Consider the following 7918-nt stretch of genomic DNA (forward strand, 5'->3'; position numbering starts at 1 on the left):
CATGGATAAGCTTACATCAACCCGTCAATCCCCCGTATATTCGATCTGTTTAATATTACTGAAATGGAAACAGACATGAGACTCATTAGCGAATCTACCCATCAAATCAATATATTCTCCATCTTTCCATTCCATATCTCCCTCTTCCACCTTTATCTATTAATTCACTCTATCATATTGGAACGAATATCATTAGCACTAGCAATTCGGGTGGTTCTAGAGAGTAGAAGGATTTTTCACAGATCACTTGTAGATTCTATTTCTTCCACATCAGAGAATAATTCTCCCAAGTCTATATCGGTAGTATCGAAGCAGGAAATAGATACTACGGTGAATACCTATTTACTTCTGGGGAAGTTGAAGTAGGAACAGAATCTCCTTCTCCTTACTACTTCTTAAGAATATTAATGACACTGAAGTAAGTAGACTAGCGAATCGATTTGGGGGATAGGGAGGAGGTAGAGGCAAACACACAGGAGGGAGTTGAAAATGAAAGAATGGAATATCAAAATTATTTTGTGAATCCTCTTGTATCGGGTAACAACCGAAAGGTATTTCGTACTTCTATTCTTAGTATTAATTGAATGACGAGGAGCCGTATGAGGTGAGAATCTCACGTACGGTTCTGTAGAGTGACACTGAAACTGACTCATCTGTCAACTATTCCACAACTACACCAAAAAAACCTAACTCTGCCCTACGGAAAGTCGCCAGAGTTCGATTAACCTCCAAGTTCGAGATAACGGCTTACATACCAGGTATTGGCCATAATTTGCAAGAACATTCCGTGGTCCTTGTGAGAGGCGGGAGGGTGAAGGACCTACCTGGTGTAAGATATCATATCGTTAGAGGAACTTTAGATGCTGTAGGAGTAAAGGATCGTAAGAAGGGGCGTTCCAGTGCGTTGCAGAACATTGTCGTAACTTGTATCATCGCAATGATTCCGTATCGGTTGTTCTGATATGTCAAATGCATAGCCGACCCGATAGTGGGAATGTTGCCAGGGGACCGAAGCCTGCTATTACGGAGATTGATTATTATCTTATTCGTGTGAAACAACTCGGTGTCCAGGGTATTGCATTCCAGTAAGTTGAGTCTTACCCGGACTCCCATTTATTTGGAAAATCTTCGAATGTCTTCTCTCTCTCAGAACGAGTTCGGACTACGATTATGGAGATTCAGTGGAGGTTTTGTGAACATTTGGTAATTGGATCAATAAACCCACGGACATTCTTGGTGAGATAAATGAAATACGGGATTTCCCTTCTCCTATTCGTGGGATGATGAAGAGGAAACGGATACTCAATGCCTAATGAGTAAATATGATTCATTGAAGTAACCCGAACTTACTTCAAGACTTTCTATTCAATCATATGGAAAGCTGCATTCGATGAAAGTCGCACGTGCAGTTTGGGGGGAGATCCTCGACTAACCGGCGGATCCACCCTACAATATGGAGTGAAAAAGCCCAAATAAGATTCTAAGATACAGTCGAGATAGAATCGGAATCCGACATATCTGTAAACTCATGTTACACCGGAGCAATGTAGCGAACAAAAAGAAAAATATAGAATCGGATCCGATTTATCGTAATCGATTAGTAAACATGTTGGTTGATCGTATTCTTAAAGATGGCAAGAAATCATTGGCTTATCAGATTCTCTATCAGGCTATGAAGCGGATTAAGGAAAAGACGAATAAGAATCCACTGTCTGTCCCGCGACAAGCAATACGTAGGGTAACTCCCGATATAGTAACAGAATCCAAACGTGTAGGTGGATCGACTTATCGAGTCCCCGTTGAAGTAGTACCTGCAGAAGGAAGAGCTTTGGCTATCCGATGGTTATTGATCGCGTGTCGAAAACGTTCAGGTCGAAGTATGGCTTTAAGATCAAGTGATGAATTAATGGATGCTGCCAGAAATTCTGGTAGTGCTGTACGGAAGAAGGAGGAGACTCACAAGGTGGCAGAAGCTAATAAGGCTTTTGCCCATTTCCGTTAGTTCCGGGTTCGTTTCAATCCACAACCTCTTATTGGTGGATTGAAACCTTCTACTCCGGAGCGCAGGGTATTAGGAATCAAGATACGCCAGAAGCATATGGATAAGCAGAAATTAAATAATGGGAGAAAGAATATCCAAGTCATAGGGGAAATTTTGTCACTGGTATAGTACCTCATGAAAAAGAGAAAGACTAGTGTCGAATCGTAAAGTCCATAACATCATCGACATGATCAACATGATCGACATGACCAAAGTGATCGACGCAATCGACGCAATCAACATGATCGACATGATCGACATGACTAGAATGATCGACACAATCGACACAATCGACATGATCGACATGATTGGCACTGCCCGCATCCCCGCGACTCCCACCATTCTCAACTATCTCCGCCTGGGGCGGACTACTCACCTCGGGGGGGGGGGGGGATGTCAGGCAACGCCAGCAGATATTTATCCTGTATGTCCCTCACCTCGAATCGATGATTGAGTCGTAGTACATCTAAGGCAAAGCTGGCATCTCCCATGATGTACTCGAGGAGCCGAACTAACGTTGACTTTCCCGTGGTTTATGATAATAAAAGGGAAATGCGTCTGAAAAGAGAGTCAAGGTTTGAAGAAGTATCGTGCGAAAACAAAGGGAAGTCTTCCCGTTTCTTCGGATATTCAATCAATATTAGATTAGTTGACACAGGTGGGATTCTGTGATATACTATGGATCAACAGGCTCATCAGCTTGGGTAATCACCAATCGTTTCGAAAACCAAAAATTACCACGACCGCAACTTTAGAAAGACGCGAAAGCGCAAGCCTATGGGGTCGCTTCTGCGACTGGATCACCAGCACTGAAAACCGTCTTTACATCGGATGGTTCGGTGTCTTAATGATTCCCACCTTATTAACCGCAACCTCTGTATTCATCATTGCTTTCATCGCAGCTCCCCCTGTAGATATCGATGGTATTCGTGAGCCTGTCTCCGGTTCTTTGCTATACGGAAACAACATTATCTCCGGTGCTATCATTCCTACTTCTGCAGCTATCGGTTTACACTTCTACCCAATCTGGGAAGCAGCTTCCGTTGATGAATGGCTATACAATGGTGGTCCTTACGAACTGATCGTTCTTCACTTCCTACTTGGTGTAGCTTGCTACATGGGTCGTGAGTGGGAACTTAGTTTCCGTTTAGGCATGCGTCCTTGGATTGCTGTTGCGTACTCAGCTCCCGTTGCAGCTGCTACCGCTGTGTTCCTGATCTACCCAATCGGTCAAGGAAGTTTCTCTGACGGTATGCCCCTAGGAATTTCTGGTACTTTCAACTTCATGATCGTTTTCCAGGCTGAGCACAACATCCTTATGCATCCCTTCCACATGTTGGGTGTAGCTGGCGTATTCGGCGGCTCTCTATTCAGTGCTATGCATGGTTCTTTGGTAACTTCTAGTTTGATCAGAGAAACTACTGAGAATGAGTCTGCTAATGCAGGTTACAAGTTCGGTCAAGAGGAAGAGACCTACAACATCGTAGCTGCTCACGGTTATTTTGGCCGTTTGATCTTCCAATATGCCAGCTTTAACAATTCTCGCTCTCTGCACTTCTTCTTAGCCGCTTGGCCCGTAGTAGGCATCTGGTTTACTGCCTTGGGTATCAGCACCATGGCATTCAACTTGAATGGTTTTAACTTCAACCAATCCGTGGTTGATAGCCAAGGTCGTGTTATTAACACCTGGGCTGATATCATCAACCGTGCTAACCTAGGTATGGAAGTTATGCATGAACGTAACGCTCATAATTTCCCTCTAGACTTAGCTTCTGTTGAAGCTCCTTCTGTAAACGGATAATACCTGTCTGGTCGTGCAGCATCACTAAATACCAAACCTCGCATAAGGTTTGGTATTTAATGGAGATTCGTCCGATGGAATGAATAGAAATAATAGTAATATCTCGCCATAATCTTACAATTATCAGTTTCCAATCTTGGATTCTGGGGAATCTTTGAAACACCCTTCTAGGATTACAGAGAATGGGAATCAAAGATATTCTCATTCTGATTAGCGGAACGCTTGTAGTCCCGTACCCACTGGAATAGATTGAGAATACATTTTTCACCTAACATATTTTTTCTTGTATTAATATATAGACGAATAATACGTACGCGCATCGAATGAATGACCCTAGTAGATCTTGTTCTCTCCCAGTTAAGAAAGCTGAATAGGGAAAGTAGGGGGCGGACGTAGCCAAGTGGATCAAGGCAATGGATTGTGGATCCATCACGCGCGGGTTCAATCCCCGTCGTTCGCCCATCAGGTTGGAGAACTCGTCTTTATCACTCGGAATAAAATAAGTTGATGAGGAGATAGATAAGACATAGATAGGTTTCTTCAACAATTCGAGATTCCCGAGACAGCTTCAGGTAGGTACGAATACACCCACAAATCACCACATCGAAAGTACTCACTCCATTGGGCCTTGAATCTTTCGATATTATCTATATAATGGAATGTGAGAGGTGGGTAGTATCTACCACATATAGATAAAGTGAAGAGAGATCATGAGGTAAGAGAAGTGGGAGAAGAAAAAGTAAGAAGTCCAGATTTATTCTCTGAAGTTCCGAAGTTAGCAGAAACCGATGGATTCCACTACTCATTTGAATCATTGAAAAATCAAGATCTAGGGGAATTTCTAATTGGTCTATTCTCCAGTTATGAACCCTCCATCAAATTATTTGACTTATGAATTCTGAGTTCAATCTTTTTACGGAATCTGCGCGATTCAATGAAGCGGGGTAATAGCGTGACTCCGGGAATCCTGATGTTACTAACAATACCAATTCCTATGCATCGTTCAGGTGAGAGAAATTTGATCGAAGGAGGTTCTATAGATCTAGCGAAACTAATTAATAGAACTGGTGGAGTAGTAAAAAAACCAGCAACAAATTCTGTTGAATCCTTCTATCCTCTTTCTCTATCAATAAGATGCTCACCTGCTGAAAAGGATAGAAAGGGAAAGACACGTAATTCTTACTATTCGGATTCAAACGGAAATATTTCCACAACTTCGACGAGGGAAGAACCGCAAGTTCCCATATATAGTGCGATGGATCCTTCGGTTTCAGATGGATGGAGGGTCCGGCTGATGAGGGATCCACTCCCCATCAAGAATATATCCAGAGATGTGACTGAGAGGATTGAAAAATCACTGGGGGATAAGAATCTAGAAGATTCAAATGAGTTTTTTGAATTCTATATAAATGTGATACTTCGTAAGGATGACTGTTACTAAAATGATTCTGATTCGTTACTTCTCCGGAAAATCCATGACAAGCAAAGGGTTAATTGGCTACAAACAGCAACATTAAGAAGCGATTCCTTCATTCCCGTAATATCGGACTTTTGGGACAAAATGTTACTCGAATCCAGGGATTCAGTAGATCGGCAGGGAGATGAATCACCGTTCTATTCCGAGCGGAAGGGTCTCTCCAATTTGTCTCTATTTCCACCCCATAAGAATACAATGTCATCTCGTGATGGTGTATCCCTATCCTATAGCGATATAAGAGATTGGTTAAATTCCATTGACGAGGGGAGTTGGACACTATTCCGGGATTACGCCGATTTTTATATGTGGCATTCCTGTCACCAAAGTCCTTCTCCATGGAATAAGGATGAGCGCGAATTGAATCTAACGAGATCTCTCTTAGAAAAGAGATTTATCGAACTTGATTATCTATCGGATAATCAATTACTCACTGAGGTACCAAGTATATTACTAGAAATTTCCTGTGGTTTCTCGAAGTATGTCTCCTCACAAATAGAGACATCTAGAGAATTGGAGGCTTTTCATAGCAACTCAAGGGATGAGTCTGATTCCAGAAATCAGAAGGTTGGGAAGGAGATACCTATCGAAGATACTTGTTTATCTAGTTGAAGTGAGGAGAGAAATCCAGAATATGATTCAATGAAAAGATCTGGAAATGGCTTTGTAGGCAGTTACTCTCCGGAGGAAAGAGCAATATCCACTGATGATTCTCCAGAGGCGGTGAGTCACGGCTTTTCAACAGAATCATCTATACATGAACTAGGTATGGGTCCCACCGCCGATGGAACTCCTATTAAGACATATTTGGCAGAAGAATGATATAAGAATTCCGTGTCTTTCGGTATCGGAAGAATATCTCATTTATGGAAAGTAGAGAGAGATTGTCGGCATTTTACACTCGACTCTCCTTTATTGTTGGGAGATCCTTTCTCCCCTTCTGTAGCGGGAATAGCAGAAAATGATTCCAATAAATGTATTGATTCTTCCTAGAATCGTAAGTGGTTCTTCCAATTATTGGGGTTAGATTCCCACGGAAATGAGGGGGAATTTTCTATTCTACACGCCTATTCACAACTAATAAATGAATCAAGAAACCGACTGACTGGATTTCTTTTAAGAGTTAAAAAATCGAATTTGATTTCCAGTAAGGTAAGAATTGGTAGTAGTAGCGAGGAACCTAGGAAAGCCTTTCTATCGAGAGGAGATCTATCATTTGGTGGAATACTTGACGAGGAATCAGAGATGCAAAATGGCGCATACTTCGATCTTGATAAGATTATTTCAAACCGTTTAGAGATCCTTTTCGATGTACCTGTAGAAAGAACTGATGGAAGTGAAAATCCTACTTTTTCAGATGAATCGGGAGAGGGAGGTAACATATCTTCAACATACTCTCTAGTTAGGGTATATGAACGAAATAGGTTAATATCTCTCTACTCAGTATACACGCTCTTTTCGCGTGACTATTTCTGTACATTAGCTAGTGAATATCTATCCAGAATCAACTATCAATTGGGTAGCCGGGAGGGGGGCGAGGGATCTACTGGTGTAACAAGAATTGCAATTGAATAGAGATTATTGGAATGGAGGGGTAACATAGAGCGTTTGTTGCATGAATGTATTATTTCCCCAATTGATGAATATCCAGATGTTCGGTCAAATGTGCACAGGTGGCTTGATACAATCAGAGACTTGTCTTTTTCCCCTTCCAAGAGAGTATTCGCAGAAATAAGATCCGACTTAGGTAGATCAATCTATGATCTGTCGATATTAGCACTAAATAATATTGGTATCACTATTCGTAGTACGGCTGGGAGGAACAACAAGTATCCCAAGGAATTTACCAATATATCATCTATTTACCGAATCATTATTCCCAAGTATATTAGTGAAGAAGCTTCGACAGATGGGATTGATTATCTTGTCTATAAATTGAACAATATAGATTATCCACTGCTTGATTTCCTTCTGAGTTCACTCAACCTCGATGAGAAGATATCCTTTCTCAAGAGAATCTTCGGTAGAAAAGATAGTTTCTTCATCGAGTCCGGATTGTTAATGGATGAAGAATCGGTAGGCTCCTCAATCTTCCTAAAACCCGCAGTTAATCCATTTCTTGTTGAATCATCCTGTATCGAATGTATTGGAACAAAACTCCCGAATGGTGCTTATTCCGCTACGGGAAGGCAGGATTGGGATCTGTTTCTGGATAATTTGAATTATGGGAAAGGTTCGAATAGGAATATTGGGAGTATTTCGGGATCCATTTCCGATGAAGTAGATACACCAAACTTTATAGATTACTCGCATTTACCCGTATTGAACTGTGCCGGAAGGGATTTTATCTCAATAATCAGAAGAAGGGATTCGTTGGTTGGAGGATACAGCAGTAGTTACTCTGACATCTTAGAGAATTCGTATACGGGCTCCGGTGATGAAGTCATCCCATCTCTTGAAATAGGATCCTTAGATACAAAAAATATCACTTCATCTATTCAATCCCAAGTGTCTGATTCGTTGTTACCCAATTCCTCGCAACGAACGGAAAGGGAAACTATTGATCATATACTCGCAACAACCGAATCGACTCCATCTGATC

Source organism: Dipteris shenzhenensis, unplaced genomic scaffold, assembly GCF_047967505.1.
Source record: "Dipteris shenzhenensis isolate YYH24624 ecotype China unplaced genomic scaffold, Dip_SZ_1.0 scaf0471, whole genome shotgun sequence".
Classification (NCBI taxonomy): Eukaryota; Viridiplantae; Streptophyta; class Polypodiopsida; order Gleicheniales; family Dipteridaceae; genus Dipteris; species Dipteris shenzhenensis.